This window comes from Egretta garzetta, unplaced genomic scaffold, assembly GCF_000687185.1.
Source record: "Egretta garzetta isolate BGI_Z169 unplaced genomic scaffold, ASM68718v1 scaffold460, whole genome shotgun sequence".
NCBI lineage: Eukaryota > Metazoa > Chordata > Aves > Pelecaniformes > Ardeidae > Egretta > Egretta garzetta.
The window spans coordinates 51,524-68,953 of NW_009258384.1; the positions used below are offsets into that span (position 1 = coordinate 51,524).

At 44.0% G+C, this 17,430-nt stretch overlaps 1 protein-coding gene across 1 annotated transcript in view; it reads right to left on the reverse strand.

Annotated features, from left to right (window-relative positions):
- The window catches only part of FAM83H (family with sequence similarity 83 member H), a 29,541-nt gene extending 12,803 nt beyond the window's left edge, over nt 1–16,738 (reverse strand). Inside the window, 1 exon segment of the mRNA XM_009642146.2 lies at nt 16,722–16,738. The gene's annotated coding sequence lies outside the window, so the exon portion shown is untranslated.
- Between the last annotated feature and the right edge of the window lie 692 nt (nt 16,739–17,430).

Consider the following 17,430-nt stretch of genomic DNA (forward strand, 5'->3'; position numbering starts at 1 on the left):
CCCTCACCCGCGCACGTCCCGAGGGCCGCAGCGAACACCTGAGCTGGATCGCAGCAGGCGCCGGAGCGTGAGCGGACCTCTGGCCGTGACTAAGGAGGCTGCGGAATCTGCACCGTCACCCTCTTTGGCTCGCAAGGAGGGAACCAAGGAGCGCGATTCTGCGTCTCGTTGCAGCCGGCTCTTGGAAGTTACTGCTGAGAAAGCACCCTCGAATCCTGCTGGGAGGGAACCTGCAGCCTGCTGAGTGTGCCATTCCTGCCTTTGCCCAGGCAAGGTTCTACTCATTAAGCCTCCCCACTTCCTTCAGGTGGTGTTAATTTCTTCCAAAATAGAGGCACAAAGCTGAGAACTGGGAAATAAAAACCAGAAATTACGTTTTTGCCACCATAAGCCTAAGTAACTCGTGACCTGCACGGGTATAAGGACCGGTCCCTAACAAGTGGGCACGACAAATTTGAGAGTAGCTACAGTAAGTGTGTTTGACCGTTACACTGTTTTCAGGAAAGGCAGGAAAACTATAAAAAAAGAACCCTTTTCCCTTGAGAAGAGCCTAGATTACCCCGAGCCTTGGTGTGAGGGAATTCTAGAGGTTGCTCGCTTTTGAAGTATAGCTGTCATGTACTTTGATTCCCCTGAACAGATCCTCAGGTTTACTTCAGAAATGAAGTTCAGGAAGAATCCGGAGAGTCTTGCTTTTGTCTGGATCGTGTGACAACTCGTTTGCAGCAGCAGTTGTAGCCCTGAGCCGGCAGCCTGCTATGCGCGCACAGGCGAACGCCACGGTGTGTTCTGTCCCCCCAGGCAGTGCCCGAGCAACAGCACCAGTGCTACATAGGAGGTCTGTGCGTATGCAACGAGGTGAAGACACTCGGGACACTTATCCTAGTGGCACATGTGGTGTGGCGTGAGCAAGAGCAGCAGTCTGAACCACGTATACACACTGCCCTCGCTGTGTGTGCACTGGAGTGTCTCTCTTCATGGAATCCTTGATAAAAGTGGATCAATTCTGGCTTGAAACAGCTTACATGATAACTAAGCAGGGCTTTAAAACATATATCTTAAATATTCTGCAACTCTTAACAGAAAAACTTACTTACTGAATAGGATTCCAGAGAGTGAAAGCACTCGACAGTTCTTGGGAGTTATCTGGAATGCATTCAAAAATCTATAGTCCTGTTTGTAACTGGGATGCATCTGCTGGTTTGTCAGATACTTCTACTGAACACATCAGTACAGACTGGGGGGGGGGGAATGGATTGAGAGCAGCCCTTGCAGAGAAGGATTTGGAGATACTGATGGATGAAAAGCTGGACATGAGCTGGCAATGTGCACTTGCAGCTCAGAAGGCCAACCCTACCCTCGGCTGCATCGAAAGAAGTGTGGCCAGCAGGTTGAGGGAGGTGATTCTCCCCCTCTGCTTGGCTCCCATGTGACCCCACCTGCAGTACTGCGTCCAGCTCTGGGGTCCCCAGTACAAGAAAGACATGGACCAGTTAGGGCTGGTCCAGAGGAGGGACATGAAAATGGTCCAAGGGCTAGAACACCTCTGCTATGAATAAAGGCTGAGAGAGTTGGGGTTCAGTCTGGAGAAGGCTCAGGGAGGGCTTTCAATACTTAACTAGTACTTTAACTATTTTGATACCCTTCTGCAATAAGGTCACCCAACTAGTACTTTAACTATTTTGATACCCTTCTGCAATAAGGTCACCCACCTAGTGGATAAAGGGAAGGCAGTGGCTGTAGTTTTTCTGTATTTTAGTAAGGCTTTTGATACTGTCCCTCACAGAGTGCTTCTGGATAAGTTGTGCAACTGTGGGATAAGCAGGTACCTGGTGCACTGGGTGAGGAACTGGTTGGACAGCAGGGCTCAAAGGGTCACAGTGAATGGGGCTACATCTGGCTGGCGACCAGTCACCAGCGGTGTTCCTCAGGGCTCAATTCTAGGGCCAGTTCTGTTCAGTATTTTCATCAACAATCTGGATGCAGGAGTTGAATGCGCCATTAGCAAGTCTGCTGATAATACTGAACTGGGAGGTGGTGTTGACTCTCTCAAGGGCCATGAGGCCTTGCAGAGGAATGGGGCAATCATCAAGAACACAAAATTTAACAAGCACAAATGCCAAATTCCATACCTGGGACAGAGTAACACTGGACACAAGTATAAATTGGGAGAGGAGTGGCTGGAGAGCAGTCCTGCAGGAAGGGATCTGGGGGTGCTGGTGGGCAGCAGGCTCAATAGGGGAGCCAGCAGCGTGCCCAAGCACCAAGAGGGCAAACCCCATCCTGGGGGGCATCAAACCCAGCATGACTAGCTGGTCAAGAGAGGGGATTATCCTGCTGTATTTAGCATTAGTGCGGCTTCACCTTAAGTACTGTGTGCAGTTCTGGGCCCCACCATTTAGGAAGGATGTTAATGTACTCAAATGGGTCCAGGGGAGGGCAACAAAGCTGGTGACAGGGCTGGAAGGCGTGTCCTATGAGGAGTGGCTGAGGACGCTGGGTTTGTCTAGTTTGGAGAGGAGGAGGCTGAGGGGCGACCTCATTGCTCTCTGCAGCTTCCTGAGGAGGGGATGTAGAGAGGAGGTACTGAGCTCTTCTCCCTGGGATCCAGGGGCAGGACACCTGGGAATGGCTCAAAGCTGCGCCAGGGGAGGTTCAGACTTGATGTGAGGAAGCATTTCTTTACCAAGACGGTGGTCAAACCCTGGAACAGGCTTCCTAGAGAGGTGGTCAATGCCCCAAGCCTGGCAGTGTTTAAGAGGCATTTGGACAATGCCCTTAATAAAATGCTTTAATTTTTTGTCAGCCCTGAATTGGTCAGGCAGTTGGACTAGATGATTGTTGTAGATGCCTTCCAAGTGAACTATTCCATTCCATTCCATTGCATTCCATTCTACTTAAAGGGGTGTGGGAAAATAATGGAAGATTGGCGAGGGGGATTGTAAACATGCTCAAGTGACTTGCAGCTGGGGTATCAAAAACCACATATATCACACTAATTGTTGTTTAGCCTTCTGTGTTGGACAAGTAGGACATCCATGTTCAGATAACATAGGACTGTGATGGACTTAGAGGCACCTGATCGACCATGCTTGAGATTCCTCCCCTGCTGCAGGAAAGATCAAAGCACAGTGGTAAACTACGCCGGTGTGAATCCCTGATAAATAGGCAAAACCAGCAGGTTCAGTGATTCTCTAGCATGGACCAAGCTTCACGGTGCCTGCGTCCCTGCCTGTGTTCTTCTGCCCAGGTGCTGCTTCAGGGATCCCCTGGCTGATGAGTTAAATAAATAAATTTACTCTTTGCATTTCATCTGTGGTTTTGTGGTTGTTCCTGCGTCCAGCTCACACAAGGGGGCTTATAAGAAAGACAAGAGAGAGAGTTTCTACCAAGACCTGTAGTGACAGGACAAGGGGCAACAGTTTTAAACTGTTTTAACTGTTGTCAGGTTGGATGGGGCTTTGAGCAACCTGATCTAGTGAAAGATGTCCCTGCCCACGGCAGGGGGGGTGGACTAGATGTTCTTTGAAGGGCCCTTCCATCCTATGATTCTATGATTCTATTAATTGGTTGGCATGCTTTAATTCCCTGATCTGCAAGAAGAACTACACTAGGTTGATGAATTCTCAGCTTGCATGAAGAATGCTGGAGGGGGGTATATATACATGTATCGCATTGTTACGGCGTATTTGCAGTGCACCATTTGTAAGCCATAAAAAGTATGGGTAGTGTATGTGAAGAAATATCTCAGGAACACTTAGCATTGGCATCTCCCAGTAACCTCCCTCTACCTTCTCATGTGTTGCTATCTACAATGAACACATTCTGTGCTTTGCATGACGAGATGCACAGAATGATTGATGCTCTTTCAGTACTTTTTCAAACTACTTCCCTGTTGATTTAAGCAGAAGGGGAGAAGTTAACTGAAACCTCAAAGGTTACTATCTTTTGTCACTAGGGTAAGCGTGAGCTGATCTCAGGTCAATGAATAAATAAAACTTTACAAAAGTGGTCTCGATAGCTCCTGGGCAGAAACTCTGCCAGGAATGCTACTTCACTATGAGGAAGCAGAGTCACCTGAGCTTTTGGCTTCCATGTACTTGCAGTCTTTGCAAGTAAACTCCCACTACTGTCCATCTTGTGGAATTTATCTAGATTCTGCATTTCGTTAATGGTTTTGGGTTTGTTTCTTTTTTTTTGCTAAGTTACAACTCCTACAAATAGTTACCTGCAACTGGCAGAACTCTGAGATGCTGGTCCAGATTTGATGTTAAGCTGGCAACTGCAAGGCTGTGTCTCTAGGTCTAGGTCAAATAATCCACTATTTGATAAGTAATTCTCCTACAAATTAGCTGAAAATTATAACATGCCACTTATGGCTAATACTTTTTTGCTGTAGTGAGGTTTCTAAGACAATAATGGGGGTTTTAAACTACTGTCTCTTTATATCCGTGTTAACCAGTTTTGATCCATTCAAAATGTGTCAATTATCACCACAGTGCAGAGTACCAATTCACATGCCTTAGAGAAGATGCAATATCTTTCCGGGTATGCAGTGTTGCCTTGTTACTGTTTGACTCTAGAACTGTATATTGTGTTTATGTTTTAGGGCATTCAGGATGTATAATGCCAGGAATGGCAGCCATTTCTCATTGTCTCTTAAACCTTTGGCAGTTGTCATGTAGGAGGCCTGGAAGAGCAAAATGAAGGAAGTATTTGGCAGAAGCAGCAAAATTTGGCGAGAGCTCTGTGAAATGCATAGCTCATGTGAGCCCTTACTTCCTTAGAACTGATTGTCAAAGGCTGTCATTAGACAGCAATTCTTTGCTTTTATGCCTTGGTTCCTTTAACAGGAATTCACTGCACACCTTGTCAGATTTCCTCAATCCAGAGTGGCAGAAGATTAGGGCACACATCATTTATTAGCATTCTTGCATGATGGCTGTATTTTCCTAGATTACAGTGGCATCTAAAACAAAAGAGGAACTCCAAGAAGGACCTACCTCCTTGCTTAAGTTTCACCTGCAAATCTATTTTCTGCAGCTTCATTCACCCCAGAAAAAGACAGATGATGTATTTTTGGAAATCTGAACCACTATAACTGTCAAAGAAACTAAGTCACAAACTGAAAATATACCAAATGTGTCTGGAAGCCTGTAACTACTGGTTAGTAGAGAATTTTACTTATTTATATGCTTGTTTATTTTATTTAATTAGGAATTTCATTTTAGTTTAGTTGCTAGTCAGTTTACAAATTTTTATGACACAAGCTATGGGGAATCTAGTGAAAAATGAAGATGCTAAAAAGACTCACATTGCCCATGAAGGTCTTTGTAAAGGGTAATAAGATATTCTGTACTCCAGTTACAGTTCAGGAACTGAATTGTATATGGCTACAGCAGGAGAAGAGATCACATAAATCCAGCATCTGCAATGGGGAACAGCTATGTGACACGTGATCAGTCCAAAAGGAACCACTGAACATCCTTCCTTCCATTTATACGACAAGTACTGGAAAAAAGGAAGACCCTAAAGACCCTTAGTACAAAAGCCCCAGTGCCATAAAACCTACGGTGTACTACCAGAAGGGAACAGGAAAGCTCAAGCACACCACCAATGTCCTTCACGCCTTCATCAGCTACAACTTTATCGGGAAAAGCATCCCAAGAAGAGTACTGCCCCTACACTGTACAAAAAAGCAAAGGGTTCCTATTATATCCCACTAGTATGACCTGGGAAAACATTACAGCGATTGTTTTAAACTTGATTTTATGAGCAGAACACACTGATGTGGGACCTGAGAAGTTCTTTAAGACCACTAAGCGTACTGGCATACGCCACTATGTATCCTGCTATCCAGTCCCTGTTGTTTTAGAGGAAGATGAAAGAAAAATTCCAGAAGACAAATTAGGTAGCAAAGGGAAAAATTCTAACTTCTTCCCAGCACCTAGCCCTTAAGCCTTGGATAAATTAAATATAAATAAAGGGCAAACAAACTATAACCAGGGGAGCAATTCAGGTGTCTACACACTGGTGTTTAGTGTCACTTGGGATGCCCTAAGGTTTCTTGCCTGGCCTTCAGCTGCTGGTCAAGAAGGGTGTGAGCCTCTCATAGGGCCTGTGCCACATCTGCTGTGTTTTAGATACCCTAAGGCTCCTAAAATGACACTAAACAACTAAGTTTAGGAATCTCTCAAGGGTCAGATTCATTAACTAAATGCAGGTGTACAACATGACTACAAGCAAGCTAATTGCCTTGTGTTCCCCTTCATAGTTGATGGAGAATAGGTGAATAAAATCAAAGGAGTATGGGATGAGATTCATCTTCTAATAGAAATGCTTACATTTGGCCAAGTCTAATCTTTCTCCCAGAGACACTAACAAATCAGTCTTCCAAAGCTTCAGTCTTCAATTTTTTTAACTCCAGGATTACCTTTATCCTGTCATACAATCCATTCTACCAAGATCCAGCTTGAAAATTTCAATACTTCATACCAGAACCTGCCTGGGAGATGGGTAATTCCAGAATTTCAGTCTTTAAATGGCTAATAGAGTAAAGAAATTGGAGCAGGTTTTTGTTTTGTTTTTTTTTACTTTTTCAGTTGTGCTTTCAAACATAACTTCTACAGTAGGACAGATCAGTCCCACCCAACTTCAGGCTTCTTCACTTCATTCATTCTCCATGAATGTCTGATGTCCATACTACTATTACTACTGTTACCAACCACCAGTCCAGTCAATACAGTGAAGTGAGTAATTGTCTCACACTAGACACCCACATTAAGGCTGATGAAGCCAACCATTACCGTACAACATTTTGTGACCATCAGATTGTACTAATAGCTCTTTTGTACTCTGTTCCAGTTTAAAGCGCAGCTAGCACAGCTGAACACAATATTCTGATGGTTCTCTTACCAACACTGTATCTGAGACAAAACTGCCTCCCTACTCCTACACCCTTTCTTACATGCTCCTCTCCTACATCCATGGATGTTGCCATGGCATTGCACTTCAGCACTTTGGCTACTCTGATACCCATTTGGTTTTGCAATGGTTGTTGGGATACAGTCTCCTTTTTATAACTATGAAATGGATTCTTAGTTAGTATGTGTAATAACTAATTGTGATGCATCGGTTTATCAAGTGATCCAAGGCACTCTGTATACCTGCCCTATCTTCTATTTTGATTGACTTTCCCAATAATCAAGTACCTAAAAGCTTTATCACAAGTGTTTTTACTTCATTGATCAAAATATTAAAGAGATAAAACATAACACTGAACTTTATGCAAATCTGTTAAGAACAAACCTATCCAGTGATGACTACTTTTTGAAACAAAGCTTCTTAATACTTTAAAGTGCCTATTTTAATTTTGAACTGTCTGTTGCTTAATGTATATCACAACTGCTTTGTAAAAGATTAAGGACACATGAAGGGGGGACTATTAAATCATCTGATGCAATACTGCAAACCATTAGCTTGGCACTGAATATTGCAAGTCAGTGAGTGTCTGGCTTGCACATTGCAACTCAGCATTTCACTATCCCATACCTGTGCCTGTGGTCAGCTGGGTCAAAGGAAGCTGAAAAACCCTAAATACATTTATCCAGTTGTGCAATGAGGAAAATTACTTCCTTCAGAGAAGTCCTACAATATGAGACTTGATTATCATTGCTGTTTTAATGCACAGCTGGAAGAGCAGCAGCCACGGTTAGCGTGCAGCACACTCCCGCTCTACAATAGGCCTGACTGATAGAGAAAACCAGAGTGGAGTAGAGTAGAAAAGCGCAGATACAAAGGGCAAAAAAGAGCCAAACGATCTTTCAGCCTGAACACCCCAGTCACTTGTACACACAGATGAAAACATTCCTCCCAGCAACTATATTTAAATATATATTAGAAAGATTATTTAAAAAAAACCCCAAAAACAAATAGCAACCATTTTCTTAGCAAGCTACTTCAGCATTCATTTACTTTTATTGCAGTGAAAATGCATCTTACTTCACAAAGTAATCTTTAACTTCAAATTTTAACTGTATTATAATGCCTCTAGTCACACAATTGAAAAATCACCTAACAACAGGTCTTTTGTCTGTCCAAGTGCAGTGTGAATCACTTCTCAGCTTTCTCCATTATAAACTGAACAGCCTTTCCCTTGGGAGGGCTTGTCTCCTGTCCCTGGACAACAATTGTGGCTTTTCCTTAAGAATTCTCTGAGCTTTCTCTGGTAATTTAGTTCATCTTCACATCACTAAATCTTCAATTCCTTAATTGCAACCTTCATCCGGATTTCTGTATATTGTTTTATAGCTGCCTGGATTAAAATGCATCTCATCAGATTGTAGTGTTGTGATTTTTACTGTTATTTACTGTTATTTACCGTTTCCTCAAAATGTGTGTTATCCTTAACTTTACTAGACTATTTATTGATTACATAAACATTTTATTGTGCTCCTGAGCAGCACTGGAGAAGGACTGAATTGCTGGTAAGTCTGACAAAAATGAACATTATTAATACCTTCTCTTTAATGATCGATACTAATAAATTACTGTTTCATTAACTACCTAATGCAAGACCTGTCAATTTAGCATATTGTAGGATTTTAATCACATTTCAGAAAACATTTATTGAAATGATTTTGAGAAGACGAGGGTTATTATAAGCATACTTACACCTTCACCAACCAAAACCATACATTTACTTGAATCCCAGAGGGCATACAATTAAATCAGGTTTTTTCCTTTCTATAAATTACCTTGCACTGGCAGCACATGGTTTCATTTGCATTATCCTGGCCTTTTGGCTCATTTGGTTAGGTTTTTTCCAAAGCTTGTGGAATTATCTCTGGATTTAGTAATTTCAGTGTTTACTACCACTTTCAGTAAACTTTGTGGGAGAGCTTATTAATGGTCTTTTGAAAGTAATGCACTTTTATTCCCTGAAACAATTTTAGCATATTTATCCAGCTAACGACTGGCCATTAGGGTAAGGATTTGTGATCAAATTAGTGCCAGGTAAACTGTTGGCACAAACATGATCCACAGTACCCACCACACACATTCTTTGTCATGAATGAAGGGCAATTACTTCTCCAACAAAAGTGAACCTTGCATTTACCGCAGGGTATTCTACAGGAAAGGTCCCTGCACACAGACAGCTGCTAGGACATCGTTACTCTGGGATGACGCGCCTGAGTGTACAGCGTTTTTGTGTGCACCTACATCCTTAATCTGAAACTGTATTCAAAATAATGTATTTCGATCAGCTTTCTCTGTGTAAATTACTGAGATGGCTTTTCCTCACATAAATCCTGATGATTTAGATTATAAACCTCCAGAAAGATGATAGCTTTTGCCAATCCTATTCCATGCAGTGTACTGTACTTTGTACTCCTGTGTATTATCTTCTTTCATACTAAACGTTTGTCATGTAAAAGCCCCTCTGAACATCTTTGCATTTACCTGCCATTTACTCATATCAACTTCGGGGTTTTCTTTCTGGTTTCTCTAAATAGCGAGTGCACAAATTCTCAGTCTCTCCAGGCTTCATTCTCACTGTGTCTGAACCCTCTCTTTACCGTATGTTTCTGGGAGAACAGAACGTAAAATCAGCTGTACTGGATTGGATCAAGGGTCCATCAAGCCTAGAAAACCATCCATCTCCAATATGGACTAAGAGCAGATGATGGGGAAAACATACAGGGACAGGCCAAGCATTTATGATGCTTCACCAGCTTCTCTGAGCCAATTTTAGCTACTTGAGGCTCAAGAACCTCCTCATCCACATATGCTTTAATAACTGTAGATAGCTTCAAAGGATTTTGCGATCATAAACTCACACAAAGTTTCCCTAAGCCCATATAAAATTTCAGCATCTACAACAGCCAGCGGCAAGGAGTTCAACAGCTCAGCAATACAGTCAAGAACAGTCTCCTTCTCTTCTGAATCTGCTGCTTTTACTTTGTTTTTCTTTTGCTTTGGATAGGAAAATCATCTTCTATTGACCCTTCTCATGCCACTCTGATTTAATACATCTGTCAACTTTCCTGTCACTCATCACCTTTCTAGATGGAAAATCCTAACTGTTTTTTATATGGAAACTGTTCTGTGCCTCTTATGATCCTCTGGTCTCTTCTCTTTTCTGAATTTGTTTCACTCTACTGTATTCTTTTTTGAGATGGTGGGACTGGAGCTGCAAGATGGAAGTGAAATATGGTTTATATACAGTGTTTAGGTTTCCTTTCTTAATATGTCATTTGCTTTTTGACCACTAAGGATCAATGAGCATCCTGCTGATTTATAGGATAGGATTACCATGCTTTGTGTTTTTTTCTTTTAGTCCTGCTGTTGCTGAACTGCCCGAGTGACAACCAATTGATTTTCCTGAATCCCAAGAGGCTACAGTCAAACAGCCTTGCTGGTTTGGTTGAATATACAGTTACAGTAAAAGACTTTAAAGACGCTGAATCCCATTGTACTAGGTGAAGTACCAGCAATTATTACATCAGTTCTTGCTTAAGACAGTCTCATAATCTAGGCCCCATTAGACACGATAATCAGATGAAAGAGAAGAATGAACCAAGAGGCACAAAGAAACAACTGGGAGATGTGCAAATTTAGCATTGTACATATAATCAGTTGTCGAATTAAGTGATCTGCAGGCAGTGTACTACGGATAGCTTCTATAGGGATATTTGAAAAACAAATTTTTGATGGAGTTTGTTAACGTAAGGAGAAGCACAGGAGAACCATCACAATGCCTGAAGGACAGGCAAAGTAACTGGCATCAGACAAGAAAAAGTCTATTAAGGAACCATGTGCTTGGTCCATGTGCTCCACCATGAAGTACACATGGACACAGATGAAACGTCTGTGAATTTATTTTGACAGGGATTCCAGACTAGCTTTTATTTATCATTTGACAAGGCATCGCAGTGGCTCCCATCTGCTCCATACAAGCCCTGCAGTACTTTGCATTTACTGTTCCTCTGATTTTGCAGTCACTCAGAATTCATGTTTTATGAAGTCAGGAAAAAAAGCATTGATCCACAGCATCTTCTCTCCACGTGTTCTAGAAGGCTGTTATCATTATTTGGCATTTCATGCCATTCTCTGCTATCCTAAACAATCATTTCATAAAATCATGTTAATAAATTTAGAAGTATCAAGAGCACCAGTCATGATCAGAACCTTACCATACTATATAATGAGTGAACCAAAACTGCAAACTTCAGCTCCTTCCTCTAAGTATAGCAGATGGTACAATGATGAACACAGGTACAGAGAAGGCTACAGAAAGAAACAAGTATTCAGTACGCGAGCTCTTTAGAACTTACTTTCTAGCATGCTAATATGGGATAGTTGTTTTTTTTTTCAGGAGGAAGCTGAAGGAGAAAAAGAAGGTAGGCTTTGTAGCTGTTTATGAGTAACTCCTCCCATGCTTAGGGGCAGTGGATAGAGGAGAGCAGGAAGGAGCTTGTTGAAAACTTAGCAAGTGGGAGATGAAGGCTGATTTAATGGGCTGATGAGAGGCAGGATTCAATTTCTCAGCAGCAAAGGTTTCCTCCACCCGTCTGCTTGGGCTTTCCCAAAGACACTGGGTTGGTTGCTACTGTGCCAATGCACCTCTGCACAGGGAGGACTAATGCAATCACACCCCTACTCAGCCAAAAAAATATTAGCAGGGGAGAAACCGGAGGAGAGAAAGGAGCTAAAATGCAGCTATCAGTGTGCAATCATCAAGAGCTTTTTTTGAGGAGGGAGTCTCCAGCGAAAATTTCCCTTTGGCTTGGCCTGAGGCCTGCTTCTGTTCACATTGGTGTAATTGGGAGTGACTTTACTAGCTTGGATACTTACCACAAGCATTCAGTTTTTGTGATCCACACAAGCTATCAAACCCTCTTACTACTGGAAAGTGTAAGCAGTGATATGATCACACTCCACAACTATCACTGCACAGAAGAATGTTCAACCATAAGGGAATGTTTAATGTAGCCAGAGCAGGGAAAAGTAACTGAAGTGAAGGTGAAGTTAGATGTAAAAATTCTCTCTTTGCCTCTGGATTCAAACACTACGAGCAGAAAATGGAGAAAGTATAGACCTGTGCAGCATTTGCTACCTGTCCATATTATGTTCCACTTCAATGGACTTTGTCTTTTTTTCTAAAAGAGTAGCATGAAATTCTAGTTTCAGCTATGTTGAGTAGATGATCACCACAAAGCCCTAGAGATTTAAAAAATTTAATAAATAAAAGGACACATGTGTTTCTCGATTCTTTGTGCCAGGTGTGAATCCAAAGCGATGGACTGTATTTACCCAGTCCAAGCAAAAAGAAACTGGCTCAGTGTTCCCTTTCTCTCTCATCTGCTGCTGCCTCATGTCAGCCCCTGCTGATGTCTCAGCACCTCAGGCTGGCTCTATCTTCCTTCCCAATGCTGACTCTGGTGCTTGTTGTTACGTGTTCTGCCTGCACAGCAAGTTCCCAGACTGCCTCTCTCAGATGATCATTTCCCTGGCTGGACCTGCTTCTCTGCTTCAAGACACTCCCAAAAGCTGAGGCCTTTGCAGGTCTTTATGCACCAGCAGAGGGAACTGCCCAGAGGAAGCAAGGCTGTATCACTCCAGCTGGAAAGGGCCAGTAAGATACGCTCTCTGCCTGAGACCCCATGCTTATGTGCAAGTATAGGCACAATTTGTGGGGCTTAAAACACCCTGTCTTTTCATTGCCCTGGATACAAATGCAAGAAGAGAAAGGCAACACGGACAGAAGAGTTTACTTACTCTTCTGGACTCCACAGACAGCCACAAAACCCCTCTATGCTACTAATGTTTGAAGGACTTCTTGGTCAAGAGATGAATCAAAGCAATTTTGAGAGTCAAAGAAGCAGCAAATGGTACATCCATGAGAAAAATGTAAAGCAGCAATTTCCAAATGGTGGTCCAGCAGGCAGGAGTGTGTGGGCCACAGTTGGCCTGTGCACCATGTTCAATGACACCACTTAGATCTCTGGTGGTGGGCTGCAAAAAATGTTCAGGTTTCCAGAATTTCTAGAATCCCTGAAGTTTAAAATATTTTTTAAAAAGCATTTGGCATGATAAAATAGAAAGGATTATATGAAAACAGGTTGCTAATACTCTGGAAGGGTCAGTCTTAAGAGAGCACAGTAATGCCTAAGGTAAAACTACTCGAACAGACATTGTGACAATAAGACACAGAAAATGTTGGTTTGCTCTCAAGTAAATGTTGTACTTGGCAAATTATTTGGGGAGAGACCCATCTCCTGGAACATGGTTTAAGGTGTGGGATTTTTAATTCTGCATTGTGTGATGGAGGGACAGCTTGTGCTTTCTAATCCTGCTGCAGCAGACTGAATTACCTATACTAACAGTGACAGATATGCTCATCCTTTCCAGAAGCTATTCCTACATGTGCTAGCTTTCTGTACTAAAGATTGGACTTCTGCTGAGAAAGGATCTCTCAATTTAAGGCCTCTCACTTGCCAATCTCACAGTGATGTGCCTGCAGCACTTTTAGTTTTCACGTGTACCCCAGAATTTCCTGGTTTAGCCATGGCAAGTTGCTATGGAAATTTTACAAGAGCTATGGGAAAGGATGCTGGATACCTTCTTATTAACTGCTCTTCTCACCAAGCAAGGCTCAGATATGTTCACCAGAACAGCATGGTGAAATGTGGGTAATAGTCTGAATTAGACCCTTTCTCAGCCACAACTGTGTCTACTAAGTCCTCACAGAAATTACTTTTCCTCTTTGGATTTTCCTTTCTGTATTTTTTGCTGCAGTCTCTCTGTGTTCTCATTCTCAGTGTTCTCTCAGTTTTAGGCTGTAGGCTCAAAGCCTGGTTACTGTTAAAGTTTCTGTTTGGAAGATGAAAACATTGAATTTGTTATTTCTGTTACAACGTCACGTATACAACTGTCAGGCCTTTTCTTTTGGTCATCTGACCAGCCTCTACTGAGCACCCTATGTTAAAGCATCTGAGGGAATGTGATCCCATTCTTTACTCCAGATGATCTTACATGGATCTCAGTCATCATTTAAAAAAAAACAAACGGTATGTCTGCCTGCTGTAGTCTAGGAGTTTCACTTCATCTGAAGTCATGGTCATCAGATGAGAAATTGCTTCAATTAATTTAATCAATTCATTCACTGAGCTTCCAGAGATTATAACTTTATCTTCCATATTACATACATTTGTCAGCTGACCCTACGAACTGGCATAATAAACTCTTCATGTGTCTATTGTGAGTAGTAAATATGAATGCTACAGGCAAGTGGCAGAGCAGAACGGGGAGCCTGGTCAGCACCTCAGAGCACCTACTGGACTCCCACTCACCTCTGCTTGTAAGTCAGTGCAAGGGGTCCCACAAAATACTCTTTGCTGGAGAATCAGGAAATCAGCCAGACATTCAGAATGTCCAGGGGATCTTCCTACAGGCCAGAGGAAGGGAAAAGTAGCAGAAAAATTACATGTCGTAATTTTCCTTGTGAAGTGGTTATTGAGACAGCATGTCAGCATGTGAATCTTAACTGTCCTATGCAATAAAGGGTATGGAGTGGCATGTATAAATCCAACCTGTAGAGAGTCACTAGGGCAAAACCTGATGTTTACAGCTACTGAAAAATGAAATGCAATCCTGCGAGGAGAAGCGGTCCCTTACAGAGAGCAGACTGCCCGAAGAGAGCAAACCATAGGATCATTTAGGTTGGAAAAGACCCTTAAGATCATCGAGTCCAACTGTTAACCTAACACCACTAAGTCCACCAGTGAACCATGTCCCTAAGCACTACAATAGCAACGCTCATGCCAAGCTTGCTCTCTTTCAATCAATCCCTTTCTTTGGACTTTTATTTACTAGGTAGCAGGTATGAGGAAATCTAAACCAGAGAAAAGGTCCAACAATGTAAGGTGTAATTTGGAGAAGAAGAAGTGCATGCTGCCCTTGACTTTCACCTTCCCCTATATCCAGATTTTAGAAATGCACTCATGAAACCCCTCTTCCTCATTAGGGCTACAAAAATCCAGCCAAATGGGGCCTGATAAGGAGTCCAAAAGTGTCCCATTTAACCATAAAATGCAAAGAAGTCCAATCCTGCAAGGTTTGGAGGTGAATTTCAGTTGCTTGGAAAGTTGTGATTGTTCAGTTGCTTGGAAAGTTGTGATTGTCTGAAAAATGTTGTACGGAACACAGGTGTCTGTCCTCAGCCATGGCACTGCTCTAGCACACTCATACCAGACTGTGGTAGGTGACATTTTCACTTTTTCCTTTGATGTAAAAAAAAACAACCATGCAAAAAGCGTAAGTTTTTTCTCTCAGAATACTTCTATTTCCACTGCCAGGTAACAACAAATACAACTCTTTCTTAGTCCCTCAAATACAACTCTAAAGCCCCTCAGATAAATGGGAGTTAGGCCAAAATGAAAAAAAAATTCCCTCCTCAAACTGCAGTCCTTCTGTGGCTTTGTAATGGGATGAAGGCATGCTGTGTTTTTTCTGTCTTCTTGCCTCTTCATGCAATGAAAACACATGCTGTTGTGGGCTGTGCAAAGGGATCCCAGGCCACTGGTGTTCTGCACTGCTGTAATTGTCAATGCTGTTTTGGGGCTAGTTTGGTGCCTAGAGTTGTTATTCATGTATGCTTGGCCTCTATCACAGTGCCGCTTATTGCAACTTTCATGAATTAGGTATTTTCAGTAGAAGAAGGATCCTATAGGCACTTCTGTCCCTCTACAAGTACCTCCTCCCCCTCTGTTTAGAAGATAAGAGAACCTCGGTCCTCAGGCCAGACAAAAGCCGTAATTGACCTCTATTGCCCTTAGTCAATTTAGAGTGAGGGGAACATAAGACCTTCCCCTTCCTCTCTGCTCGCACACAAAACCTGAGGTCTGTCAGACAGGCTCACATCTGTGGAAAAAAAATTAGTGACTGTATGCACGTGTGCCTGTGCACACATGTGTCCACACACATCCGTCTGTGCTTTTGCATGTACGTACATGAATGTCTGTGTCGCTGCTTGCAGGCCATGTCGGCAGACAGCTACACACCCATGCGTGTGGAGCGAGGTCAAAGCCAGTAAAGGCGCAGTGGACCTCAGGAGCTGTTTCTTGGCTCTGAGCCTACTGCAGACCTTGGCCTTTCCAGCGCTATCACCAGTGAAGTCCTCTTTGTCCCAATTTCTTGACCACACATCCCCATAGTGTTTCCTATCCAAGAAGGCCAGCTCAGGTTCTATTGTGGGAAGCTGAGTTAGGCTGCAAGATCTCTTCCCGAAGACGGGGATAAGCTCAGAAATACTCACTCCTTAGTGCTTTATCAAAGGACATGGGACACAAGTTCAATGAAGCGTTCACTAAGCAGTTTTGGTCAGGTTACCTGAGGACTGACAGGTCTCTTCTCTCACCAACCACAAAGCCTGCTGTTTGTGCTGGGACGTTCTCCCTCCCCCCCTGCCTCTCCCATCTCCTCCTGGGACTCTCCTTTCTCCCACGGGGGCAGCCATGCTGTGGCTGGGAGCTCCTGCTACCGACGCCTTTCTGCGCTGAAGCAGGCACCTCCGGCCCCCAGACTGCCTCCAGAAGTCCCTGCCCCAGATCCCGAGTGCCCAGCTCCGCGCGGAGGAGCAGGATAGGACCTCCCCAGCCCTTGCCCAGCACCTCACGCGGCCATTCAGGTACCCCAGGAGGTGCCTGCACTTCTCCTACCTTCCCAGGTGAGCCAGGGCAGGTGGTGGGTCGTGCTCTCAGGTCCCCTGGACGTGCCTGCAGCCTGATTCACAGGCACCTCCGAGCCAGTCGAGAATCAAGCTCCACCCAGGGCAGAGGGTGAGTAAGAGTGAGAGAAAGGCAAACTCTGGAGTTATTCCCTCCCCAGGATTGCAGGGGAGCCAGAGATAAGGGCTGCACATTCCTGAGCCGCAGGCGGCCTCTCCCTTCCCGTCTGCCCTGAGCCTGTCAGACCAGCTCTGGCCTGGCTGTGGAGCAGGCCTGGGAGCAGGCGTAGCGCTGGCAGCCGGGCATGGACCCCAGCCACCGGTACCAGACTTGGCCCAGCACGCCTCGGCCAAGGAGCTGCCCACAGAAGGAGCGTTTGGGCTCATGGGGGCCTTCTGCCCTGGGGTCCGTTTTGGGGAGACAGCGGTGTGCTGCAGCAGTTAGCACCCAGGCAGTGGCACCACTGCAGCAAGAGCCATCAGGGTGCAGGGCCCTGTGCCTCCTCCTCCACAGCAGTGTGCTGGTGAGCCTGTGACGGGTTCCCGTGCCCCCTGCATCTCCTTGGGGGTGCCGTGCAAAGGGGATCTGAGGCCGTACCCGTGCCCCCCACATCTCCCTGGAGGGGCCGTGCAAAGGGGATCTGAGGCCGTACCCGTGCCCCCCGAATCTCCCAGGACGGGGCGTGGGAAGGGGGTCTGGG